General features: G+C 38.5%; 1 long non-coding RNA gene across 2 annotated transcripts in view; it reads right to left on the minus strand.

The window, feature by feature from the left end:
- The window catches only part of LOC104991266, a 165,742-nt gene that overhangs the window by 11,180 nt on the left and 128,169 nt on the right, over positions 1 to 26,393 (minus strand). Inside the window, exon 4 of one of the 2 annotated variants that reach the window (XR_825592.1) lies at positions 24,946 to 25,120. The exons of the other annotated variant lie outside the window; for it this stretch is intronic. This is a non-coding gene — a long non-coding RNA (uncharacterized LOC104991266). Of the gene's footprint in view, positions 1 to 24,945; positions 25,121 to 26,393 lie in introns of those variants that run through there. 2 annotated transcript variants of the gene reach the window in all.

Here is a 26,393-nt window from a genome sequence, read left to right on the forward strand (position 1 = left end):
CAGAAAAGCATCTATTTCTGCTTTCTTGACTATGCCAAAGCCTTTGACTGTGTGGATCACAATAAACTGTGGAAAATTCTGAAAGAGATGGGAATACCAGACCACCTGACCTGCCTCTTGAGAAATTTGTATGCAGGTCAGGAAGCAACAGTTAGAACTGGACATGGAACAACAGCCTGGTTCCAAATAGGAAAAGGAGTACATCAAGGCTGTATATTGTCACCCTGCTTATTTAACTTATATGCAGAGTACATCATGAGAAACACTGGGCTGGAAGAAGCACAAGCTGGACTCAAGATTGCCAGGAGAAATATCAATAACCTCAGATATGCAGATGACACCACCCTTATGGCAGAAAGTGAAGAGGAACTTAAAAACCTCTTAATGAAAGTGAAAGAGGAGAGTGAAAAACTGGCTTAAAGTTCAACATTCAGAAAACGAAGATCATGGCATCTGGTCCCATCACTTCATGGCAAATAGATGGGGAAACAGTGGAAACAGTGTCAGACTTTATATTTTGGGGCTCCAAAATCACTGCAGATGGTGACTGCAGCCATGAAATTAAAAGACGCTTACTCCTTGGAAGGAAAGTTATGACCAACCTAGATAGCATATTCAAAAGCAGAGATATTACTTTGCCAACAAACGTTCGTCTAGTCAAGGCTATGGTTTTTCCAGTGGTCATGTATGGATGTGAGAGTTGGACTGTGAAGAAAGCTGAGCACCGAAGAATTGATGCTTTTGAACTGTGGTGTTGGAGAAGACTCTTGAGAGTCCCTTGGACTACAAGGAGATCCAACCAGTCCATTCTGAAGAAGATCAGCCCTGAGATTTCTTTGGAAGGAATGATGCTAAAGCTGAAACTCCAGTCCTTTGGCCACCTCATGTGAAGTGTTGACTCATTGGAAAAGACTCTGATGCTGGGAGGGATTGGGGGCAGGAGGAGAAGGGGACGACAGAGGATGAGATGGCTGGATGGCATCACTGACTCGGTGGACGTGAGTCTGAGTGAATTCTGGGAGTTGGTGATGGACAGGGAGGCCTGGCGTGCTGCAATTCATGGGGTCGCAAAGAGTGGGACACGACTGAGCGACTGAACTGAACTGAGACTTCGAATGTGCTGCTCTCTGCCTGGATGGCTCCCTCATAGTCTTCGAACTAAAGACTTTCAAAATCTAATCTTTGTATTCTTCTGGGGGGCATATACCACGTGGCTTCTGAAGTCTTAGCTCCCCAACCAGGGACTGAACCTGGGCCTCTGGTAGGCAGTGAGAGTGCAGAGTCCTAACCACTGGAACACCAGGGAATTCCCTTTTTTGTCTTTCAAGACTGCAATCAAATGTCCTCTCATCTCAGAAGCCTTCTTTGATTTCCATATTCATAATTACTTTCTCCTTGAGTTTCAGCATCACTTTATTTATAGAATTAATCCCATCTTGGTTTGGGCTTCCCTGGTGGTTCAAATCATAAAGAATCTGCCTGTAATGCAGGAGACCCAGGTTTGATCCCTGGGTTGGGAAGATCCCCTGGAGAAGGAAATGGCCACCCACTCCAGTATTCTTGCCTTGAGAATCCTGTGGACAGAGGAGTCCATGGGGTTGCAAAGAGTCAAACTGAGCACACAGACAGACACATCTTTGAACCAAAGTTAGTTATACACAGATTTGTCACCTTCATAACCACACCTCTGACGGTTTGGGGTATTTTTCTCAGTATGAGTTTTCTAAATTTTAAACAACATTGATTTTATGCTTCATCTCCTTTCAACAAATAAATTTATAACTGAGTAGACAAAGGATGTTTCCACTTACTAAACAAAACTGGTAAAGTCAATGGGTTTCTCTATCAGAATTTTCATTCAAATGTCTCAAATCTTTGCTATTTGACACTTCACCATAAGCAGGTTAATTGTAAAGCAATTCAAATGTCATTTGACAAATAATGGCAACTTAAGGAGAACAATTATATTTCCACCTTTACATTTTTACTTTTCTCTGGGTAAAAATGGAGGACAAAAATTTGTCAATAGTCATTGCTACTGTGCATGATATTTCATAGGACTATAAACATGATGAGGTCTCACTTACAACATGGGTTCGTAAGTCCTAAGATGGTATATGGTGCTTAATAATATCAAAAGGAAGACATAGCCAAGAAAACCCATTAATTTTTAAAAACTATTTTATACAACTAATTCTGGGAATGATTTTGGTAAAAGGTAAATATGACTAGATGACCTATTTTCATTCCTGCACAAAAAATAGTTATAACAAGTAATAATACGTTAAACTCAAAAGATCAGGGATTTAGAATTGACAAAGTCCCTCCTGGCTCATTGAACATTTTGAGATTTTCATTTCTCTACTTGTAAGACCTTTCAAGTTGTCTCATTTTAAACAATAAAAGGATGAAATAATGTATATATGCATCATTTCTGAAAATACTTTTTCAAGAGTATTATTAGTACCGAGAAAATTCTTTTCAAAATACTTCTTTAAAAAAAAAATCTTACCAATGTCTTCTTTCCTAGTAAACATATTCATTCTTTCAATAACCAGTATTTGAATACAAAAGGTAAAGTCTAAGGCACCAGGTGTGGTGTTTCTGAAAGAATTATATTCTGTTGCATGTAACAATTCAGTATAAATTGAATTGGATGGAGTAAAATAGAGGTTCATTTTTCTCTTTCACGGGGCTAGGCATTCAGAGGCTAATACGGAGGTGCCCTAGTTAACATGAAGTCTGCTTCTTCTAGTTTGTGCTCCACTATTGTTAATCACAGTTTTTATTCTCAAGATTGATACATGGCCCCACATGGCTGCTGGATCTCCGGCTTAATTCCTGAATTCCAGGCAAGAAAAGACACGAAGGGAAGGAAGGTCAAAAGGTCATGTTTTCTAGCTGAGTCAATTCCCTTAAAAAGATTGCCCAGAAATTCTACCCAACTTCTTAATATCTTCTGCTTATACCTCATTACCCATTCTTAGCAAAAGAGATCAGGAAATGTAATCTTTTATTTAGACATGCTGCTATTTTTAAAAATCAAGACTTTGTTCCTAAGGAATGAGAGAAGAATGAGCATTGGGAAAGTCACATCCTGTAATGATGTAATACATGTACTTGCGGATAAATATTTTCAACCTTATCCTGTTCACTCACTCTGCTCCCAACGTGATGGCTTTCTGGTAGGACCTGTAGAATTCTTACAACTGCTTTCCTTCTCCATGGAGAGTCTGTCATCTGACTTCTTTCATGGCTGGTTCCTTCTCACGTGGGTAAAATGTCACCTCCTCTGTGATACTGTCCTCACAACTCTTGTCTGTAGGAATCTCCTTCCCTAATCCTGTTATGCCCTCCACGAAACTCTGCTACATCTTCCAAAGCACTTGACACCGTCAGTATTCCTGCCTTTATATATTTTTACTAGTTTATTATTTGTATATCAATAAAGAGAGTGTTCTCTGGGTTGGGACACTCCTGGAGAAGAACATGGCAATCCACTCCAGTATTCTTGCCTGGAGAATCCCAAAGGACAGAGGAGCCTGGGCTACAGTCCACGGGGTCACAAAGAGTCGGACATGACTGAGCGACAAAGCACAGCATGAAGAGAGTGTAAACCCCATAAGAGCAGAGGTTGGCTTTCGTCACTGTTGTTTTCCCAGAACCCAGTTTCATGCCTCATGCATCGTGAGTGAGTGAAGTCGCTCAGTCATGTCTGACTCTCTGTGACCCCATGGACTGTAGCCTACCAGGCTCCTCCCTCCATGGGATTCTCCAGGCAAGAATACTGGAGTGGGTTGCCATTTCCTTCTCCATGCATTATAGTGTCCAATAAATCCTTGTTAAACAAAGGTGGGTGGGGGAAGAACTAAGAAACTGTTATTCAACAAATAAATGAAAACATCACCTTGCCAATATTTTTCTTTGGTGTGACCAGTTAAACCTCAAATTCTCTCTTACAGTTCTGATTTGTTTTGAGTCATGAGAATCAGGCTTCATATGTGACAACACAGGCAGTTCAGTTGGCTAGAATCATTCTGCTGAGCCCAAGAGTTTCTCTCCTTTGGCATGACGTGATAGGAAAGTTGGATTCATCTTCAAGATTGGCTATGAAAGTCTCCAAGTATGAGAAATGCCCCATGGAACACACAATCTTCTCCAAGTGATTCTCATAGGAACCTAATCAGACCACCCAGGTATCTTTGTTCCATTAATGGATCAGAGGGAAGTCCCATCCAAATTGGTTCAGATGGTAAAGAATCTGCCTGCAATGCAGGAGACCTGGGTTCAATCCCTGGGGCAGGAAGATCCCCTGGAGAAGGGAATAGCAACCCACTCCAGTATTCTTGCCTGGAGAATCCCATGGATAGAGGAGCCTGGTGGGCTACAGTCCATGGGGTTGCAAAGAGTTGGATGATTGAGCAACTAACACTTTAACACTTAAAATCCACCAGAAGCTTATGGAGAAAGTGATCCTCAAGCTTTCCTTTGACTTTGTATTTTACCTGGCATTCTTATGATGTCCATGGAAGTATGGAAGAAATATTCAATACAAACAATGAAAGAAAGGGAATATGAGAGGGTAAAAAGGAGGGAGAAGAAAAAAAAGAGAGAAAGAAAGAGAGAGAGAAAGTATGAAATCAGACCCTTTAGTTGCAGAGAACTTTCCATTATGGCAGTCTGAGTCCCAGTCTTTGGAGAATTGCTGGAAGACATTTTAGCATCTCATTCTTCAAGGAGCTCATTAGGGGAAAGAAAAGCCCATGATGAAGGGGCAGTGCCATGTTTGAAGAGCCAGGGGTTCCTGTTATCCTGAATTATTAAGTAGTCAATGTTCAGTGGACCACTGCTTGCCCGCCTGTCTTCAGCAGGTGGTGGCCCTCTGCCTTTCTCTGGAAAGCAGCTGCTTCCGCCCAGCCTCCCCAGAGCCTGCGACAGCCATTTGTTTCGATTTAAGACAGACACTGTCATTATTTTGTGCAGAACTTCACAGCAATGCTTCCTACTAAATGCTTGAACCATCTGAGTAGCACCAGGCAGACCGCTGGCTTTATTAATAATGCATCCACGCTTATCAATAGGTTTAGACAACTGGTATTTAGAAGCGTCTTCACAAGAAGCGGGGTGGATCTTTTTTCTCACACCAGTTAGCTTCATTCTGTCAGTTCCTTGATGTTGACATTACATCCAACTGTGTTCTGAAAGCCAGAGGTGTTAAAACTGTGTCTGGGCTGTTCTCTCTCGCTTTGGAGCGCTTCTTGATGAAGTTGAGACATGGTGATTGGCTTTCCCCTTTTTCTGCCCTTCCTTTCAACTGTATGCTAAAGGAAAAAATATTTCTGATCACTTCACTTTAAACCTTATTACAGGAAGGCTCCTCATACTCATTTTATTTGGGCTGGTTCTTGTTGACACTCTGTTCCAGTCTCGGTATATTTCAGTAGACTACAGTATCACTGATCTCTGTGAGGTGCATCCTGTCCATGGAAAGTTACACAGTTATTTTTAATAGTCACAAAAGACTATTCTAAATGTATTCTATACATTCTAAACCTTTGGATTTGAATACATTTCAAATGGCTACTGCAAAATTCAAGGTACTGGTTTGTCCCTTGCCAGGAAGCAATGTTAAAATAATGAAAATACTCTGAGATCCCATAGGGCAGCCTGGATCTAACGCCTGATGATCTGAGGAGGAGCTGATGTAATGATACTAGGAATAAAGCGCACACTAAATGTAATGCGCATGGTTGTGTATATATTAATATGTTGATGCGAATCTCTCAGTTCATCCCACCAGGTAGCAGGAAGCTGCTGTACAGCACAGGGAGCTTAGCTCGGTATAGCACAGGGAGCTTAGCTATAGCGCTTAGGTCCCTGTGATGACCTAGACGGATGGGGTCGGGCAGGGTGGAAGGGAGGCTCACGAGGGAGGGGATATATGCATACACATGGCTGATTTGTGTTTTTGCACAGCAGAAACTAATACAACATTGTAAAATAATTATTTTCCAATTAAAAAAATGTAATATACTTGATTCATCCCAAAATCATCCCCACCCCTGATCTGTAGAAAGACTGTCTCCCATGAAACTGGTCCCTGGTGCCAAAAAGTTGGGTACTGCTGCTTCAGGGCATCAGTGACAGAAAAAAAAGCCAAGAAAATACAACCAAAACATTATTTTTTAGTGCTAGAATATGGAATATACCAATGCAGCAATTTCTTTTCCAATAATGATTTTTCCAGATTTCCTTTGTAAGCTCACCTATCATTGCTGCTTACCAAAATGTATAGGCATTCTAGTGAAGTTGATAGGGCTGGTATCAGAGTCCTAATTTTAATGGAGAAATTATCCAGAAGGAAGCTTAAGGATTTTGCCTAGAACCGTATATACAGATCTTCCTCGATTTAAAATGGGGTCATATTCTGATAAGCCCATCATAAATTGAAAATACTGTAAGTTGAAAATGCATAGAATGTGCCTAATTTACTGAATATCATAGTATAGCCTCACCTATATTAAAGTCCTCAGAACACTACATTAGCCTACACTTGGGCAAGATCATTTAATGCAAGGCCTATTTTATAATAAAATGTTGTACATTTCATGTAATCTATTGAATATTGTATTGAAAGTGAAAAACAGAATGGTTGTCAGTGAATCAGCTGTTTACCGTTGTGATCAGACCATCAGTTCCGTTTAATTCAGTTGCTCAGTCGTGTCCAACTCCTTGCGACCCCATGGACTGCAGCATACCAGGCTTCCCTGTCCATCACCAACTCCCGGAGTTTACTCAAACTCATGTCCATTGAGTCCGTGATACCATCCAGCCATCTCATCCTCTGTCGTCCCCTTCTCCTCCCACCTAAAATCTTTCTCAGCATCAGGGTCTTTTCAAATGAGTCAGTTCTTCACATCAGGTGGCCAAAGTACTGGAGTTTCAGCTTCAACATCAGTCCTTCCAGTGAATATTCAGGACTAATCTCCTTTAGGATGGACTGGTTGGATCTCCTTGCAGGATTCTCAAGAGTCTTCTCCAACACCACAGTTCAAAAGCATCAATTCTTCGGCGTTCAGCTTTCTTTATAGTCCAACTCTCACATCCATACATGACTACTGGGAAAACATAACTTTGACTAGATGGACCTTTGTTGGCAAAGTAATGTCTCTGCTTTTGAATATGCTGTCTAAGTTGGTCATAACTTTCCTTCCAAGGAGCAAATTGATCACAATTTTAATTTCATGGCTGCAGTCACCATCTGCAGTTATTTTGGAACAGAAAAAAATAAAGTCTATCACTGTTTCCATTGTTTCCCTATCTATTTTCCATGAAGTGATGGTACCAGATGCCATGATCTTCGTTTTCTGAATGTTGAGCTTTAAGCCAACTTTTTCACCCTCTTCTTTCACTTTCATCAAGACGCTCTTTAGTTCTTTGCTTTCTACCATAAGGGTGGTGTTATCTGCATATCTGAGGTTATTGATATTTCTCCTGGCAATCTTAATCCCAGCTTGGGCTTCATCCAGCCCAGCATTTCTCATGATGGTATGATGATCATACCATATCCTACCATATATCACTAGCCTAGGAAAAGATCAAAAGTCAGAATGTGAATACAGATTCTGCTAAGTACATATCACGTTTGCACCATCATAAAGTCAAAAAATTGCAAGCTGAACCATCTAAGCTGGGGATCATCTGTATACATAAAATGACATGCATATACATACATATATATGCATTAGGTAATATGAATGTAGAATTCAAATTGCATGTATACCTATTCATTAAAAGTTCTTTGCTATGCTGTATTTTTCCTTGTAAGAAATGAAACAGGTTGTAGGCAGAATAACATGACCCTAAAATATCCACGTCCTATCCCAGAGCTGGTGAATGGAATGTGTTATGTTACAGGCAAGAGGGAATTAAGGTTGCAGATGGAACTAAAGTTGCTAATCAGCTGGAAATCATTCTGGATTATCCAGGTAGGCCAACACAATCACAGTGATTCATGAAAGGGGGATAGAGAGGCAGAAGAATCAGAACCATAGGGACAGTGTTAGGAGAAAGACTCAGCCAGTCCTTTCTGGCTTTAACAATGGAGTGGGGCCACTAGCCAAGGAATGCAGGCAGCCTCTAGAAGATAGGAAAGGCAAGAAAACTGATTCTCCCCTAGAATTCTACTGATTTTCATTTTAGCCCCATGAGATCACTTCAGTTCTGGTCTTGAACTATAAGATGATAAATTTGTGGAGGTTTTTAAAGCCACTAAATCTGTGGTAACTTGTTAGAGCAGTAACAGAAAACTAAAATAATAACATTTATGTAATCTCTAGAAAAAAGCACAAAAATGATAAATATTGAAATAAACAAGCTTAAGGTAAACAATGTCAAACAAAATGACCAAAAAAATGCCCACTTTCCTACACTACTGGCAGTACAGCATTTCTTGAGGACAACTGAGCACTATTTTTAACTATTGAAAATAGTTTAAAAATTTACCATATTTCTCGATGAAGAAACTGTGATTATCGGTATTTTTTATAATGAAAAGGCTGCAATTTCATACATATATGCAAGCATGTGCATTTTTTTGAAGTATGATTTGAAACAGTAAACAGGAAAAAAAAACAAAATATGTAACAGTGTGGGGTTAATTAAAATAAATTATGGTATATGTGTATATTATTAGCCAATGAAAATAATACTCTAGGAGAATATCCAATAACATAGAATGATCTCATAATGTACTATAAAAAAAGTTTATTTCTTTTATGTAGAATATATACATTTATACAAATTTAAATGTATTTGTAAGACTAGAGTAAAAGAAAAATAATAACAGTGATCATTTCTGGGTATAATTACTTTTTTCTTTTTCAATATTTTCCCAAATGAAAATGCATCATTTCCATATTCAAAAAAAGCATACAACAAACTCTATTTTTAAAACTGCCTTAGAGAATTGCCTTTCCCTAGTTCAACATAGGGGAGAGGCACATATATCTTTTGCTCTAAAATAAATGACTGTTAAGTTATCTAAAGTAGTCAGAACTCTGAGCTGGAAGTATCATATGTGGAGAGAAGTAAATTGAGACAGGTAACATACCATCTACCACAAACAGTCTGAATTTAACCCAAAGTAGGAAAGATGCCTCAGGCTTGTTTGTTCATAAGACAAAGCAGGAGATTTGGAAGCCAATGAGCAGGTCGGAGAACAATTTCTCATTTGGCACTGGGTGGTGTTCTCTTTTCAGGTTTTGTGGAGTATCAATGTGAACCAGCCACAGAAGACTCATCAGATGGGGGAAAAGCTTTTCTGGCTTAACTGAATGCTTTCCCTTGCTTTAGAAATCTCCGATGCCTTTGTTAACTGATTTGTGATTTCCTAGCAGCCAATATATTTCTGGCTCACAGATGGGCAAGGGCATAAGGCTTTTTGTTTATTTTAAACCATCTAATACATTAAAATCCTATGTTTTGGCAGGGTTTTTAAATTTTCAAAAGTTTGATTGATCCATAGCAAAACATTTTAATATTTAGAATTTAAAATTCTAAAGGCATTGAAACAAATTTACATATTATTGTAAATTTCAGGATTTCAATGTCGTCATAATGGAATTCTAGTAAGCTAGGTTCACTTCTAACAGTTTCAAAGTTTTAAAAAGAGAGAAATTTTTAATAATACCTTACTGCTTTTTCCAAAGGGGGACAGAACTCAAGAATGTATCACAATTTAACAATCGACATTTTAATTCTGTCTATATGGTTTTTCATAAATTAGCATAATTTATTCTCCCAATTTTACCTCCTTTTTCCTGACAGGAATTTAAGTTCTCCTCCAACAGAAGAATCTGGACTACATGGTCTCTGTCACTTGCATAAATATACATTATATAAAAAATATACATTATATAAAATGATACAAGAGGTTTGTTCCCTGTTTGTTTGGGGAAATTCCTTGAGTGAGGAAGTTAGGTTTTAACTTAATCCAAGAGGATGGCAAGAGGAGGAGAGAGTAGTAAATCAACAAATAATCAGATTGCTCCACTCACACAATTAATGAGGATTGGAGATGGGAGTAAAATCGACGGAAAGGAGCGCACAACAGAACCAAAACGACAGCAGCGTGTTAAGAAGCTGGATCTGACAAAGAAATGACTGGAGAAAGACTGACAGAGGTCAGGTGCTCAAAAGGACTGTTAGAAACAGAACTTCTTAATAACCAGCAGAAAAGCATTTGCCTACTTTACTATAAGCCATAGAAGCCCTCTCTGTGGCTCAAACTCATCAGTAAGTTGACATCAAGGCTGCTATTGACATTTGAGTCAGCGAATGAGTTGAGGTACTATTCACCATGGGATGGGATGGCAAAACTGGGACAGTTAGAGGACTCAGAACCTGGGGCCAGACAAGACCTGGATAATCTCAGCCTTTCTCACCTACCCCAAACCTGTCTCATGAGGACCCTCAGAGGTTCTCAGGGAGGCCAGGTCTTCCACTGCAGGTGAGATGGAGGTGTGAGCCAATTTTTCTTGAATCACAAAAGCCTGGATGACCTGTGCTAATCTCTAGCTTGTATATGGTTTAATGGGATCACAGAGTTCTCGGATAATTTCTGCAAATCTTATGTAGATTTGGATATTTTTATCAAGATTTTTATTAAGTGTCTAGTGTATGCCTTAAATATCAGAGTCATTTATTTACTGGGAACTTGCAATCTCATGCTAGGTGATAAAGCATGCATACATAAAAGTTATAAGCAAACCAGAACTCATCATGTGTATGTCAATACATACAATGGAACTTTTAAACTAATATAATGAAGTCAAAAATTGTGCTGTGTAAAGAAAACAGAAGTTGTAGAGAAGTTGACAGTAAAAACTATAGTAAACTCCTTCCTATTGCCACAGATGATTATCTGTCATTAGACTATGGTAAAAAGCCTTCCGGCTCCTTGTGTTAAGTGCTCTTATCACTAAAATTCATTGTTTAGCTTCAGTTCAGTTCAGTCGCTCAGTCGTGTCCAACTCTTTGCGACCCCATGAATCGCAGCAAGCCAGGCCTCCCTGTCCATCACCAACTCCCAGAGTTCACTCAGACTCACGTCCATCGAGTTGGTGATGCCATCCAGCCATCTCATCCTCTGTCGTCCCCTTCTCCTCCTGCCCCGTATCCCTCCCAGAATCAGAGTCTTTTCCAATGAGTCAACTCTTCGCATGAGGTGGCCAAAGGACTGGAGTTTCAGCTTTCGTATCATTCCTTCCAAAGAAATCCCAGGGCTGATCTCCTTCAGAATGGACTGGTTGGATCTCCTTGCAGTCCAAGGGACTCTCAAGAGTCTTCTCCAACACCACAGTTCAAAAGCATCAATTCTTTGGCGCTCAGCCTTCTTCACAGTCCAACTCTCACATCCATACATGACCACAGGAAAAACCATAGCCTTGACTAGATGGACCTTTGTTGGCAAAGTAATGTCTCTGCTTTTGAATATGCTATCTAGGTTGGTCATAACTTTCATTTTCAAAGTTTTAAGTGGGGTGTGTTAATTTAGTGAAAGTTAGTGCCTACATGGAATTCTAGCTACAAGGGAATCTGTAGTTGATTGATACGTTATTGCTAGGTCAGTAAATAGAGTTTATTTTAGGTATCCATTATAATTTCTAGGTATCCACCCTCTGTAATACAGAAAGGCATGAACTGGGACAGAGAAGATTGATCCAATCTACAATATCACTTCGAGTAGGCGTACTGAGAACAAAACTCATGTCTTGTTCAGCTTTGTTTCCCATTTGCCCACAGGCAGTGCTCAAGGACTATGTACAGAATGAATGAGTATATGAGTGAACGTATATTACAAGTGTGGTATGCAAAATAGGGGCAAACGAGAGTTAAGCAAAGGGACCCAGAGTTAGTAAAACCTCAACGTTTCATTTTAAGGGTTTTATTTAAATCACCAAACTACCAATCTTTGGCTCAGTCAGTAAAGAATCTGCCTGCAATGTGGGAGACACAAGAGATGCACGTTTGATCCTTGGATTGGCAAGGTCCCCTGGAGGAGGAAATGGCAACCCACTCCAGTATTCTTGCCTAGAAAATCCCATGGATGGAGGAGCCTGGTGGACTACGGTCCACAGGGTCGTAAAGAGATGGACATGACTGAGTGACTGAGCACACACACACACGCCAACCTTTAAAATAAACTCTATTTACTGAAAACTGTAAGAAGTAAGTGGCAGAGAAAGAGGATCCTCATCACCAACTGTCTACTTTTTCTTTCACCACTGATGAAAACTTGCTTGGATGTTCTTAATGCAAGGAAAACAGCAAATTGTTATTTTGAACAAATTGTTCTTTCTACCTCCAAAAATAAAAAAAAAAAAAGATGTATTTTTAAGAAAGTTTACAGACCAAAGAATTAAACTTTAAACAACTGATTATATTAATTTATGTAATAAATTTATAAATTATAAATCAGTGATTTATAAATCACTGAAATTACTTGTTTCGTTTATTCAAAATCTGTCTGAAAGAACCATTATCAAGGGCCTATTTAATTTCATTTATAAGTTATTAACAGATTTTGATAACATTCTTAAAAGGTTACCTTCTAAGAAAAAAATCCAAGAAAGTAAAAAAAATAGTGTTTTGTATTAAAGATAATTTAGACATAAATTATTAACAATTAAAGGTGAGTTAAAAATCAATGATGTTAACAACATTTAGATAACTCACTTCACTGATAAACAGAAAGGCTATCATAGGCCAAAGGCAAATTACTTCATGTCATAGTCATAACGTTGGCCATTGAATATTGCCACCCCCAAGTTCACTACTATCAACAAGCTTTATCCCTTCTGCCTTCCCTAATGAGTTCATGGCTGCCTATCACTCTAACACCAGGATTGTTAAGAGATTCAAAAGCAGCTTCAAGGGTCACATCTAATGGAAATAAAGGTGGATAAAAAATCTCTCATTCTAGCAAATACAAATGAAATATTTCAAGAAACTGTAAAAATACATTTTTGCTTAGTGACATATTGCTTTGTTAGAGAAGAGAGAGGTAAGATGGTTGTTTTTTCAAGCTCCATGGTAATTCATTGCAGTAAAAAGGATTCTGGAAGAAAGGAAGCTAGCTTAATATCCACTTGCACAAACATTTACCTAAAGCCCCTAAAACTCTATATAATCTTCGGAGTTTTCCTTTTAATTTTCTCAAAACTCTATAAGCAGACTACCAGTAGAAACTGATATTCTGGGAAGCTATGAGATGCAGCTATGATTCTAAAGAAAATAGAAAACATTATACAACCTACTTCATCTGAGAAATCCTGTGGCATTTGAACTTAAGAAAAAACACCTATACAAAAGGACCAGTTTCCTCCTTACACACTTTAGGTTCACATGTGGTCTGCGTTTTTGTTGTTACCTTGGTTTAATTTTGTAAAAAAGCTGGCATTTGGGATACAGTGGCACACACACACACATGCACACACGCACACACATGCACTGTGAACATTTAAGATCGTTCTGCAATGTCCGTGTGGAGTTACGGAGTTCAACAGTGACCCTCTCCTGTTAACAGTTACAGGACCAGAGTCAGTAGGGTTAGTTGCTTCCTAATCACCTGATGTGTTTAAAAGAGCCAATGGGAGGCTGCCTTGTAGAGGCAGAGACAGAAGGCAGAAGATGGGGAATTCTAAGTCGGGAGTAGTAAAATGCAGGAATCCAGAGTTTACTGACTCTGTGCTCAGTCAAAGGAAAGATCCCGCCACCCACTACCTGCTCACTCCTCAATTAAATGCTTGCTCTTTGGCGGTGGAGAACTAGCTCTCCACTCCAGGTAACCTCCCCGAATTCACACTTTGCCTCTCCATGCCTTTTTTTCGGTGGTGCTGTGTACAGTGAAGAAAGAGAGAATCCAATAAGATAAAACTATTTTAATAATTTTTAAAGGAAGTTTAAATGATTCACACTCGATCGGGGTCGATGAAAACGGCTCTGGTGTCGAAGGGCAACAGGTTGCTAATAAATACAATAGTTAAGGAAAGAGCCATTTCTGTCCTGGAGAAACCATATTCTGGGGAAAATGCTACTACTGTAATTCATTTTTGAAAGCCATAGAGAGTTCCTGGATGAAGAATGTAGTTATTAAAGGCAAAAATACACAATATGTTGTAATGAAATGTTTGTGCTTCGCACTTCATTAAGTGTTTTGTGGGCCTCTAGGGAAATTCTCTCCTACACACACAGAAATATAGTTTATACATGGTGGGATCACTAGAGGGAGTGCAGACGGCCTGTGTTCAAAGGAAGAACTTCCTACAACTTCCACAGGTTCCATTTAAAACACAAAATGAGTCGTTGAAAAAAACGCGTAAGACTAAAAAAAGAACACACAAAATTATATGTGATTTTGGTTGCCTTTATATTAATCCAGCGGTATTTTTGTCTTACCGATGGGTTTGCTTGAAGTATAGGGTGATGGAGAAAACCAATGCTTCAAATTAGTAGGATTAACTGAAAAACATCTGATGACAAATTCTGCAGCCTAAGATATCCAATAACACATTTAGGGCTCTGAGAATTCAGATGGTTGGCAGTTTGGGGTCCTTGGCTGTGTTCATTTAGAGAATTTTGAAAGTGAAAATGTAAAATAGTGGTAAAATGGCAAAGAAATTCACAAAAAATAAAATTGTTGGGAGGTGAGAAAATCCACTCAGAGGAAATATACAAAATATGAGTAACTCAAGAAGGTCTCATGAGCAAAGCATCTTCAAACAAGAAAAGTAAATCATGTGAAGAAAAGCAAACTATGAAAGTTCTTGCCTGCATATACTTCTGCATGAGCTTCATCCTCCTAGCAATGCTTTTTAGGACAAATGTGTCAATGTGTTTGGCCTAAATGTACAAATTGCTGTAACATTTCTAAGGAAAATAGAACAAGGAAATGTAAAAGGGAATCACATACCAAAAAAAAAAAAAATCAGGAGAGAAATACTAAAGACTATGAGGGAAAAATACTAACATCCAGATTCTTTTAAAAACACTGTATGAGGTTTTCAAGTAAGCATTCCTTTGCCTCAAGAATATTTTTTCCCCTGAAGAAGTATGTTAACCTTAATGGCTTTCCCTAGAGCTAGAATTTCAATTAGTTGTGTTACTACTGCGACTCTTGTCACATAAAAAGGTGGTGACTCTCCAAGATTTTTGTTCTAAGCTATATTCTTCATGTGCACATCTGAGTTGAATTTAAATGTTTTTTAATTTCCAAGCTCCTGTATAATAGTAAGATGCTAATTATAGGAAATATACAACTTGAACTTAGAAGAGTATAGCACTTGATTTCCTTCTTGTTAATAAAAATACATGTTATATAAATAGATGCATTAATTGAGTCACAAATGTTATTAAAAATAAAAGATATATAGTAGGATTGAGAGTATGATGCCAACTTGTGACAAAATTCAGTGTCTATAATCATTTTTATCTGCTGAATTTTGTAACTTAATGCATTATACTGTATTAGAATTATGACAGTATAACCAAATTAATTACATTGTAATATTATATTACATACAACAGGCATTACGATAGTAATTTTTGAAAACCTAAAAAAAAAAAGCCCTTTGAAGAGTTCTCCTATTGAGGATTACCAATGGTACAATATCCAATAGTGTGTTCTTAACTGAGATTTTTCAAAAAAATCTCATAATCCATATGGCAATAATACTGTTAATATTAAGAGACAATAATATCTAAATGGGGCTTTTCACAGTTCTCTGGAAATACATAAGAGCGTCTTCCCTGAGGACATTCAGAATAAAACACTAGTGACAGATAAATAACTGATGAAAACTTCAAAGATTTGTAAAAGAGCTAAGAAAGTGACGAGAGTTCAAACAGAGTTTGTTCTCTCGGCTGCAACTCGTACTTCGGTTCTTTAGGTAATTTTAGCTCCTTTATGTTTCTTTAAAAGGCACACAAGGTCTAATTTCAGATTATCTAAATTACCTAAACAAAGGCCAGAACATCCTAAGATTTTTAAAAATAATTCTTTTCATCACACAAAAATATCTTTTGTCACTATGTGAGGTGACAAATGTTAACTGGATAAGAGGACAAAGGAACGCGGTAGTGCTGCCAGGGCCCGGAAGCAGGGGCCCCGACCAGGAACTACGACTCGGCAGAGGCCTCCAACAGGGCCTGGGCTCAGAAAACGAGGCCATCCAACCGACGTGGAGCCCTGGGGGAGACGCAGTGTTGCTGAAGATACAGCAGTGTTAAGAAAGAAGAAATGCCCTTGGTTTCGCCTTCATCTAACTCTCAGCTGTTGTCTCCCATTTCCCATGGCTACATGGAAGCCAGAAGGAAGGAAATCTCAGAAATGCAATTCTTGACCTCAAGAACAGAGAACAAGGGTGCTCAGGGCAGGGAACAGATCTAGAGAGACAAAATAGCAAGAATGCTTCCAAGGCAGCCTGGGAAACTCATTGCCTACTGCAATGCCCTGGTTCACTTCATCACTTTTACCTGGTATCTGTCAAAAAACTCTGTAGAGTTCTTTTTTTCTTTAATTTTTGCCTCCTTTCAATCTCTCCATACTTTCCTCAGAATAGTTTTTCTAAGATCATTGTTCAGTGATTCCTGTGGTCAACAGATTAAAATCTAAATTCCCTTAGATGATGTCCTTCTCCCTAATTACCTTTTTACTTTCAATTATGTAATTTACATCCAGCAATACTGAACGGCTTGTGATTTCCAGAGCATTTCATAGTCTTGTGCTTTCCTGTATTTGTCTCCCTGGGAAACAACTGCTTACCCGATGTGAGGTAGTGCTTGTGAGCAGACTGCCTTGGTTTGAACCCAGGTCCCAATGCTTACTAGTTATATGAACTTGGTCAAGTTACCTAAGCTCACTCTGATTTAGTTTCCTCATCTGTAAACTGAGAATAATAATAGAACCTAACTCATAAGGTTGCCTTGAAGACTAAAGAAGAGTTAATACATGAAGGCATTTATAGTTGTGACTGTATAAATATGTCATTATGATTATTATCATTTTATTGTTCTTTAAGACCCAAGTTAATTACTACCACTTATGTGACTGCCTCTCTTAGGAAGAGCTAAGTGTTACTTTTTTTCTTCTCCTCTGGACCTTTTGCACATCTCTAATCATTTTAAGGTCTGTGTAAATGTTGACCTCCGACAACAGTGGAGAGACAGTTTGAGAGCAGTGTCTGATCCCTTCTGTCTTGGTATCACCAGGTCTTATGGAAAGCCTCATCCAAGTAAATTAATAATAATGAAAACAACCAACATGTACCTGTCATGGAAAGGAAATTTCAAAACAATATAATCTGAATAAAACAGAAGAAGAATAAACTTAAATTAATAAAAATGGTGTCTTGAGATCTTCAGATAAATAGAAACAGTGTAACCTTTGTCTTTATGATTCTCCAGAAAAAAAAAAAAAATTCTTTTATGGCAGCTTTTGCTTCTGAAACTACTTCTGTGAGTAACTATAATCTTCCATTTTTGGATAGCAATACTCATATCAGACAAAGTAGACTTTAAACCAGAGGCTATAACAAAAGAAAAGAAGGGAATTATAAAATGATATAGTGATCAATATAACAAGGGGACATTACACTTGTTAACATATATGTACCCAATACAGGATCACTTAAATGCATAAAGGAAATAATAACAGGGAGAAGTTGACAATAATAGCAAGATAGTAGGGGACTTTAACACTCCCCCTTAGATCACTGGATAAATCATCTTGATAGAAAATCAATAAGGCAATAGTAGTCTTAAATGATACAGTAGACCAGTTGGACTTAATACATACCTATAGGGCATTACTGGAGAAGGCAATGGCACCCCACTCCAATACTCTTGCCTGGAAAATCCCATGGACGGAGGAGCCTGGTAGGCTGCAGTCCATGGGGTCGCTAAGAGTCGGACACGACTGAACGACTTCACTTTCACTTTTCACTTTCATCCATTGGAGAAGGAAATGGCAACCCACTCCAGTGTTCTTGCCTGGAGAATCCCAGGGATGGGGGAGCCTGGTGGACTGCCGTCTATAAGGTCGAACAGAGTTGGACATGACTGAAGCGAATTAGCAGTAGCAGCAGCAGCATAGGGCATTACATGCCAAAATAGTAGAATATACATTCTTTTTAAATGCACAAAGAACATTCTCCAGAATAAATCACACACTAGGCCACAAAAGTAGTCTCAATAAATTTAGGGGATAGAAATTATATGCAGCATTTTTTTTCTGACCAAAGTGGTATAAAGATAGAAGTCAATTACAGAAGGGAAAATGGGAAAACAATAAACACATGAAGACTAAATTACATGATACTAAAAAAAAACACCTAAAAAATAGTTAATGAAAAAATCAAAAAGGAAATCAGAAAGTATTATGAGACAAATGAAAATGGAAACACAACACTCCAAAATCTATGGGATGCAACAAAATTCTAAAAGGGAAATTTATAGTGATAAAGGTCTTCTTCAAGAAACAAGAAAAATTTCAAATAAACAAGCTAACATACAAACCTAAAGGAATAAGAAAAAGAAGAACAAACAGAATCAAAGTCAGCTGAGGAATGAAATAATAAAGATCAGAGAGGAAATAAAACAAAGACCAAAAAAGTAGGAAAAAAAATCAAAGAAACAAAAGCAGGTTTTTTGCAGATAAATTGATTAACCTTTAGCCAGGCTCACCAAGAAGAGAGAGGACCCAAATAAACAATTAGAAATGAAAGAAGAGAAATAACAACCAATTCCACTGGAATATGAAATATCATAAGAGAATGTTATGAAACATTTTATGCCAACAAACTGGATGGCCTAAAAGCCATTGACAAATTTATAAAAACATACAACCTTCCAAGACTAAATCAAGAAGAAACAAATAATTTGAACAGACTGATCACTAGTAGTGAAACTGAATTTGTAATAATGAAGGAAAAACTCATAGCAAACATAAGTCTAGGACTGGATGATTTCACGTGGGAGATCTACAAATTTATAAAAAAAAAAAAGCTACTACCTACTGTTCTCAAACTATTCCAAAAAACTGAAGAGGGTAGAACATACCCAAATGCATTCTAAAAGGCCACAGTTACCCTAATACCAAAACCAGACAAAGATATCACACAGAAAAAGAAAATTACAGGCTAATATCTTTAATGAATATTGATGCAAAAAACTTCAACAAAATATTAGCAGTTAAACACGATCCAACAATACACAAAAGAGATTATACACCATGATCAAGTTGGATTTATTCCAGGGACACAAGGGTGGTTCAATATTTGCAAATCAATCAACACAATACATCACATTATAAAAAGGAACTACAAAAATCACATGATCATCCCAATAAATGCAGAAATGCATTTGACAAAATTCAACATCCATTCATGGTAAAAATGGTCATCAATATGAGTATCAGTTCAGTTCAGTTCAGTTGCTCAATCTCGTCTGACTCTTTGCAACCCCATGAATCGCAGCACGCCAGGCCTCCCTGTCCATCACCAACTCCCAGAGTTTACTGAAATTCATGTCCATTGAGTCAGTGATGCCATCCAGCCATCTCATCCTCTGTTGTCCCCTTCTCCTCCTGCCCCCAATCCCTCCCAGCATCAGGGTCTTTCCAATGAGTCAACTCTTCGCATGAGGTGGCCAAAGTATTGGAGTTTCAGCTTTAGCATCAGTCCTTCCAATAAACACCCAGGACTGATCTCCTTTAGGATGGACTGGTTGGATCTCCTTGCAGTCAGAAGAAACAAATCACAACATAATAAAAACCATTTATGACAAACACATAGGTAAGATCATACTCAAATGTGAAAAGCTGAAAGCCTTTTCCCTATATTTGGGAACAAGACAAGAATGCCCACTCTCACCACTTCTATTCTGTTGAAAGTCCTAGCCACAGCAATCACACAAGAAAAAGAAAGAAAAGGCATCCAAACTGGAGGGGGAAACTGTCACTATTTGCAGATGATGTGATATTTTATATAGAAAACCCTATAGTTGCCACCTAAAAACCATTAGAACTAGGAAATAAATTCAGCAAAGTTGTAGAATTCAAAATTAATATACAGAAATTTGTTGCTTTTCTATATAATAATAACGAACTATCAGAAATAGAAAGTAAAAAAAATCTTGTTTAAAATCTCATCAAAAATAAAATAGGAATAAACTCTACCAAGGAAAGACCTATACTCTAAAAACTATAAAATATTAATGAAGAAAATTGAACAAAATTCAAAGAAATGGAAAAGATATCTTATCCACGGGATATTTTTTGGAGAGAATACTGGAAAAGGGCGCCATTTCCTCCTTCTGAGGATCTTCCTGACCCAGGAATTGAACCCATGTCTCTTGAATCTCTTGCCTTGGCAGTCAGATTCTTACCTCTGTGCCACATGGGAAGCCCCATAAGAATCTCAACATGATCCAATTTTAACATTATTTTCTTCACTCAGAGCTTGAGAAACATCTCAAATCACATTAAGCTGAAATAACTCTAAATGTATGGTTTCCAGTCTTAACTCCATCTGTAACCCCACTTGTAAATTTTTCACATGTCTTCCATCAACTTCTCTCATTTCCCAAAGCAGCAATTCCAACTCCCACTGCACCTAGAATCATCTTCATTGTATGAGCTCACTGTTAACTTTTTTGATAAAGTTAATTCAGTGGAGTAAGTTCTAGCATCTATTACCCATATACTCTTCTGTAGCCAACAAGCAGTTCCAGGAGGCCTTACACTTTTGTAAGCATTGCTTTAGTGAAGCACTAAGGCAATTCACATTGATGATGGAGAAAGGTGCTGGCTGCTGAGCACACACTGCATATCCATTTCTTTAACCTGATCAGTATACATTCTTCCTCCCACTGAGAGCAGCACAGCATTCCACACCTCCCTAGGGTTCATCAATCAAAGATGCACATGCTCTAGGGGTAGACAGACGACTTTATCAGTAATAAAGCGATTCACATGTGAAGTATTTTAGTGAAAAGGTTGGGGAAAGCAGTATCATTCTTGTATTTCTGGAGTACATAAGTGTTTAGGATATAAGCCTGGAGCTAGGGGCCGACATTTGTTTCCCATCAAGGGTAATCAGTAAAATGAAGCCTATATAGAAGAGCAGAATCAAGAGATTTTTTGAAAATGACATCTGGTACTTGACAGTTTTTGAGCACTGTTGCATGTGCTCAGTTGTGTCTAACTGTTTGCAACCCTATGGACTGTAGCCCACCAGGCTCCTCTATCCATGGGGATTCTCCAGGCAAGAATACTGGAGTGGGTTCCCATGCCCTCCTCTAGGGGATCCTTCCAACCCAGAGTTCAAACCTGCATCTCTTATGTCTCCTGCATCGGCAGACAGGATCTTTACCACTGAGCCACCAGGGAAGCCCTTTTGAGCAACTGGGCCCAATCACATCTGAACATCAGCCTTGGGAATCAGTATGTTTCCCTCTTCCATGAAATAACATAAAAGAGCTGGAGTCATATTTTGATTATTTATTAACAAAAGAATCCCAGCTAATATAGCATCTTTCCTCACTCAAGAGGGCAGAAAGAAGAAATAGTCTGTAAATAAATTTAAGCTAAAAAAATTGAAAACTTAGACAAGGAAATTGTCCTCTTGGAAAATATAACCTACCAAAACTAACTTAAAAAGAAAGACAAACATCCTTAAAATAACTAATGATCACTAAAGGAATTGAATCAGTAGATAAAACTATTAACATAACTTCCAACCCACATAAACACAAAGAACAATATCAAAAGGTCAAGTCCAAGTAATTCAATTGGCAATTTACACCAAGCTTAAAACAATAGAGAAAAAACATCTCAAGTAATTTAAGATTAATATAAGTTTAAATTAAAATCAGAAGAGTACAAAAAATAACTATAAGCCAATTTCAGTTTTAATATAGAGTGAAGCTGAACCAGAAAGTTTAAGTTCAAAGACTACTAGGAATCATGACAAATCCAATTCATGGTGACCTTCACTTCAATTCCTGTTGAACCAGTAAGCATTTAAAACAAAAAATATACGATAAAGACAGAAGAAAGTGGATACAGTTTCCCAGCTTTGCCTAGTTTCTGAGAGGTGTTTCCTAAGTTTTATCCTGAAAGAAGAAAAAGTAGGATGAGAAACTCATCACATAAAAAAAGCCCAAGTCACCAGCTTGCTTCCATTTGTGCGTTAGAAAAGAAGGATTGTATCATTATTTATCTTGTGGTTCAGTCTCGAAGTTGTGTCCAATTCTTTGCGACCCCATGAACTGCAGCATGCCAGGCTCCTCTGTCCTCCCTATCTCCCAGAGTCTGCTCAAATTCATGTCCATTGAACCATCTCACCCTTTGTCCCCTCTTTTCCTTTCTGCTAAGTCATTTCAGTCGTGTCCGACTCTGTGCGACCTCAGAGACGGCAGCCCACCAGGCTCCCCCGTCCCTGGCATTCTCCAGGCAAGAACACTGGAGTGTGTTGCCATTTCCTTCTCCAATGCATGAAAGTGAAAAGTGAAAGTGAAGTCGCTCAGTCGTGTCCGACTCTTAGAGACCCCATGGACTGCAGCCTACCAGGCTCCTCCATCCATGGGATTTTCCAGGCAAGAGTACTGGAGTGAGTTGCCATTGCCTTTTCCTTTCTACTACTATATAAAACAATTCCCTTCTATTCTATAATGACACAATTTTGTGTCAATGTATTTTGTTTTTATTGCAACACTAGAACCACAATAGACTTAACCACAGCCTATTACAAATATACATAAAACTTCTAAAAATGTATATCTGCAAACTGAAATCTACAATGTATTTTTAAAAATTTCAAAGCGAAGAAATAAGTAGTCTATGTTCAAAACGGGCTCAAGGAGCAACACAAAAAGGCATGGGGCATGCCATGGGAAGTGGATTGGAAATCTGAGTTCTTTTTGGAAATTTCTAATTTTTGTTACTATTTTACAAAACTGAATAATGTTAAGTTCTTATTTACCCAATTTCATGCCTCATCAGCTGAAATATATACTGTTGCTATTTAGTTGCTAAGTCGTGTCTCTTTGCAACCCCATGGACTGTAGCCTGCCAGGCTCCTCCGCCCACAGGATTTCCCAGGCAAGAATAGGGAGTGGGTTGTTATTTCCTTCTTCAGGGGCTCTTCCTGCCCTAGGGACTGAACTGCATGTCCTACAGCTCCTGCATTGGAAGGCAGATTCTTTACCACTGAGCCACTGGGTAGGCCCTTATTCATTCATCCTTATTCATCTGTTTACCCAACTTCGTGCCTTGTTAGCTGAAATATATATTGTATTTTTTATTTATTTATTTTATTTTGATACTTGGGATCTTAGTTCCCTGACCAGGGATTGAACCCATGCCCCCTGCATCATTGGGAGTATGGCGTCTTAACCACTGGACTTCCAAGGAAGTCCCCAGATACACATTGTAGAATATTATATCTTCTGACTGCTTGCCAAAAAAAAAAAAAAAAAATGTGTCTACAGCCAGTTTGAATTTCCTCCTCCTCTGGCAGTAGTTCATACTTCCTGTTGGTATAGCTAAGACCACTCTGTGTCTGCCTTTAGGCTGTGTATCTTCTGGTGAATTCTTCATTCTCTTCATCTGTTTGCTTTTAAAACTGTTTCAAGGTTCATTGCTCTTTGACCTGGTCAGCTCCGCTATTCTTCCAACCCGGTCTAATTCCCCAACTGGAGCTTCAAGACTATTACTGCTGTGCTGTCAACAACCATTTGCTTGTTTGTTTCCACCAACTTTTGGTGACTCCCTGATCACATTCAGGGTGCAAAAATGCTAGGAGTGAACAGTCCACCAATCCACAACCCCTGCCAGCAGCACATATCACTGAATCTATCTGGAATCCTTTCCCATGATATACTAGTAGAGGCTCTGTAGCATCAATTCACCCTCTGGAAGAATGCAAATAGGAACACAAGACAGGGTTGAGGACTAACTGATGCTAATAGAAATGGTCACCAAGACAGTCCGGACAAAACAGGGCATCCCAGGTGAAGGTCTGTATATCATTACAACAGTATATGGGAAGGCGTGCTTTCCTGGGAAGGAAAAAAATCCTTTTGCTTGTCGTGTAGCTTAAGAGTGCACATCTCGTCTGCCAGTTGCATTGACTGTGGTAAGAACTACTTACCACAAGAAGAGATTATAATGGCAGCATGAACCTCAAAGATGATGTTTATTCCATACCTGAGCCAATAAACCCAAAGCAGTATTTCATGGCTCTTTATCGTTTTTCCATATTATGTTAGGCTGATCCTTTCAGCAGGAGTTTTAATGCATTCGAAACCTACTTGGTGGCCAGCTTTAAAAGCATTTAATAAGAGGAATGCAGAGGAAACATCATCAGTGAGCAAGGTTGGCCTTAACGATAGCTTTTACCTGTTTATTATTATCTCCTGCTTCCTAGAGATAAGGGGTCAGCAGTTCTACAAACCAAGCTAAAAAAAAAAAAAAAAACAACTGAGACTTTCTGGAGCCAAAGGCCCTTCATTCCTGCAGGATAATGCAGGCTACTAGCCTTCCACAGGATAATGCAGGCTACTAGCCTTCCATAATGGGCAGATTGTGGTTTATTCTGTTTCCTTGTAGGGACTTTCTGGAAGGAATTTTATGGCCATGGGCTTCTTGTGAGCATTAAGCAATCCATAGCATGTGTGGGAAGAGAAAGCACTTGTCCTGAAAGCTGTGACTTCAATTTTCCTTCCTACTTGCTGTCCAAGAGTCTCCATTAGACCCTACACTTCTTTGGAGAAAGCATTGGAAAAGCGGTAGACCGCATGCATTCACAGGGCATGTGGCTCAGGCATCCTTGGGGGGAAAGCCTGACCTTCCTTGCTCACTGAGGTGGAGAGGACTAACCTGAATAGGAGAGTTGAGGAAAAATGCGTCTGCTTCCTGAATAGGGCCTGGCCTTGCTTTGAGAGTATCTAGGGAGCTGATGCTGGTAGCCATCACGGTTCTCACTTGAGTCAATCTTTCCCTTTGGTCAACACACATTTCTCCAGACAGAGGCATTCTGCTGACTTCCACTAGAAAGATCTGCAAGCAAAGGTGAAGCAGAATTATATGGAGCAAATGAAAATAGAACCTGTGGGATAACCTGCCACTCTACAGAAGTAAATATGACAAGCTTTGACCCACAGGAAACTGTTTTATGGTGAAGAGTTTGTCCTTTCAAAGAAAGGACTGGGCATTTTATTTTTTTCAAAATGAAACCTTAGATTAGTGAAAATATTGCCAGATGCCTGGTGGAAATGATTTTATCCATAGGGACTTCATGGGGCTCTCTCTTGAAAAGAAAAATTAACCTTCAATAAATAAAAAAACTTTAAATTCCGTGTTGGTAAAATTATTCTTACATTCGAGTTCTCATCAAGGACTAATATATTTATAACACTTGAAGTTTTTCCATTAAACTGTTTTTGAGTTATGAGCGACAAAAAAATAAGTTTGAACAATTGAAGGAAAAAAAATGAAAAAATTGAGCTCTCGTGTCCCTTAGCCAGAAAGTATGTTATTTACATCTCTGACAATTCTCTGAACATCATCCCCATCCCCATGTAGCTATGGGCAGCACCACTATTTACAAGTTTTAGGTAGAAAACCTTTTAACTTTAGCAAATACTTTAATTCAACAAATATGTGTACCACTATGGTAGATGAGAGGTATATCTTTTAAGGTATGCAAAATTGTGCATACAGCACCCAAAATGTGATTGTGACACAGCTTTGGGATTTTTTTCTTTAGAAAAGAACAAGCTTTATGTAATGAGGAAACATGGCTATTTAAATTTTGGAAATGTAAAATTGGAAAAGTCTGCAAAGAAGGGAGGAGGTTTGTCAGGCAGCTGAGAATTTGGTCAGTAAACAGGTGAAATTGGGTATCCTGGGGTGAGAGTCTTCTTTAAAATTTTTTTTTAATTGGAGGATAATTGCTTTACAATGTTGTGTTGGTTTCTGATGTGCAAAAATGTGAATCAGTCATAAGTATACTTGTATCCGCTCCCTCTTGAACCTGCCTCCTAACCCCTCATCCCATCCCTCTAGGTCTTCACAGAGCACCGGACTGAGCTATTGTGGTGATATCTTATATGTCACACAAAATAAGATTTTGGAGGCCTGGCGTGCTGTGACTCATGGGGTCGCAAAGAGTCAGCCACGACTGAGTGACTGAACTGAACATTAATTAATTTAATTTTCACACAAATTTTTAACACAATTTTTAAAAATCTTTGAAGTTGAAGGTGTACAGTATGATGGTTTAATCTCACATATATTGCAAAATGATTACCACAATGGATTTAGTTAACAT

Source organism: Bison bison, unplaced genomic scaffold (genome assembly GCF_000754665.1).
Source record: "Bison bison bison isolate TAMUID 2011002044 unplaced genomic scaffold, Bison_UMD1.0 scf7180017864184, whole genome shotgun sequence".
NCBI lineage: Eukaryota > Metazoa > Chordata > Mammalia > Artiodactyla > Bovidae > Bison > Bison bison.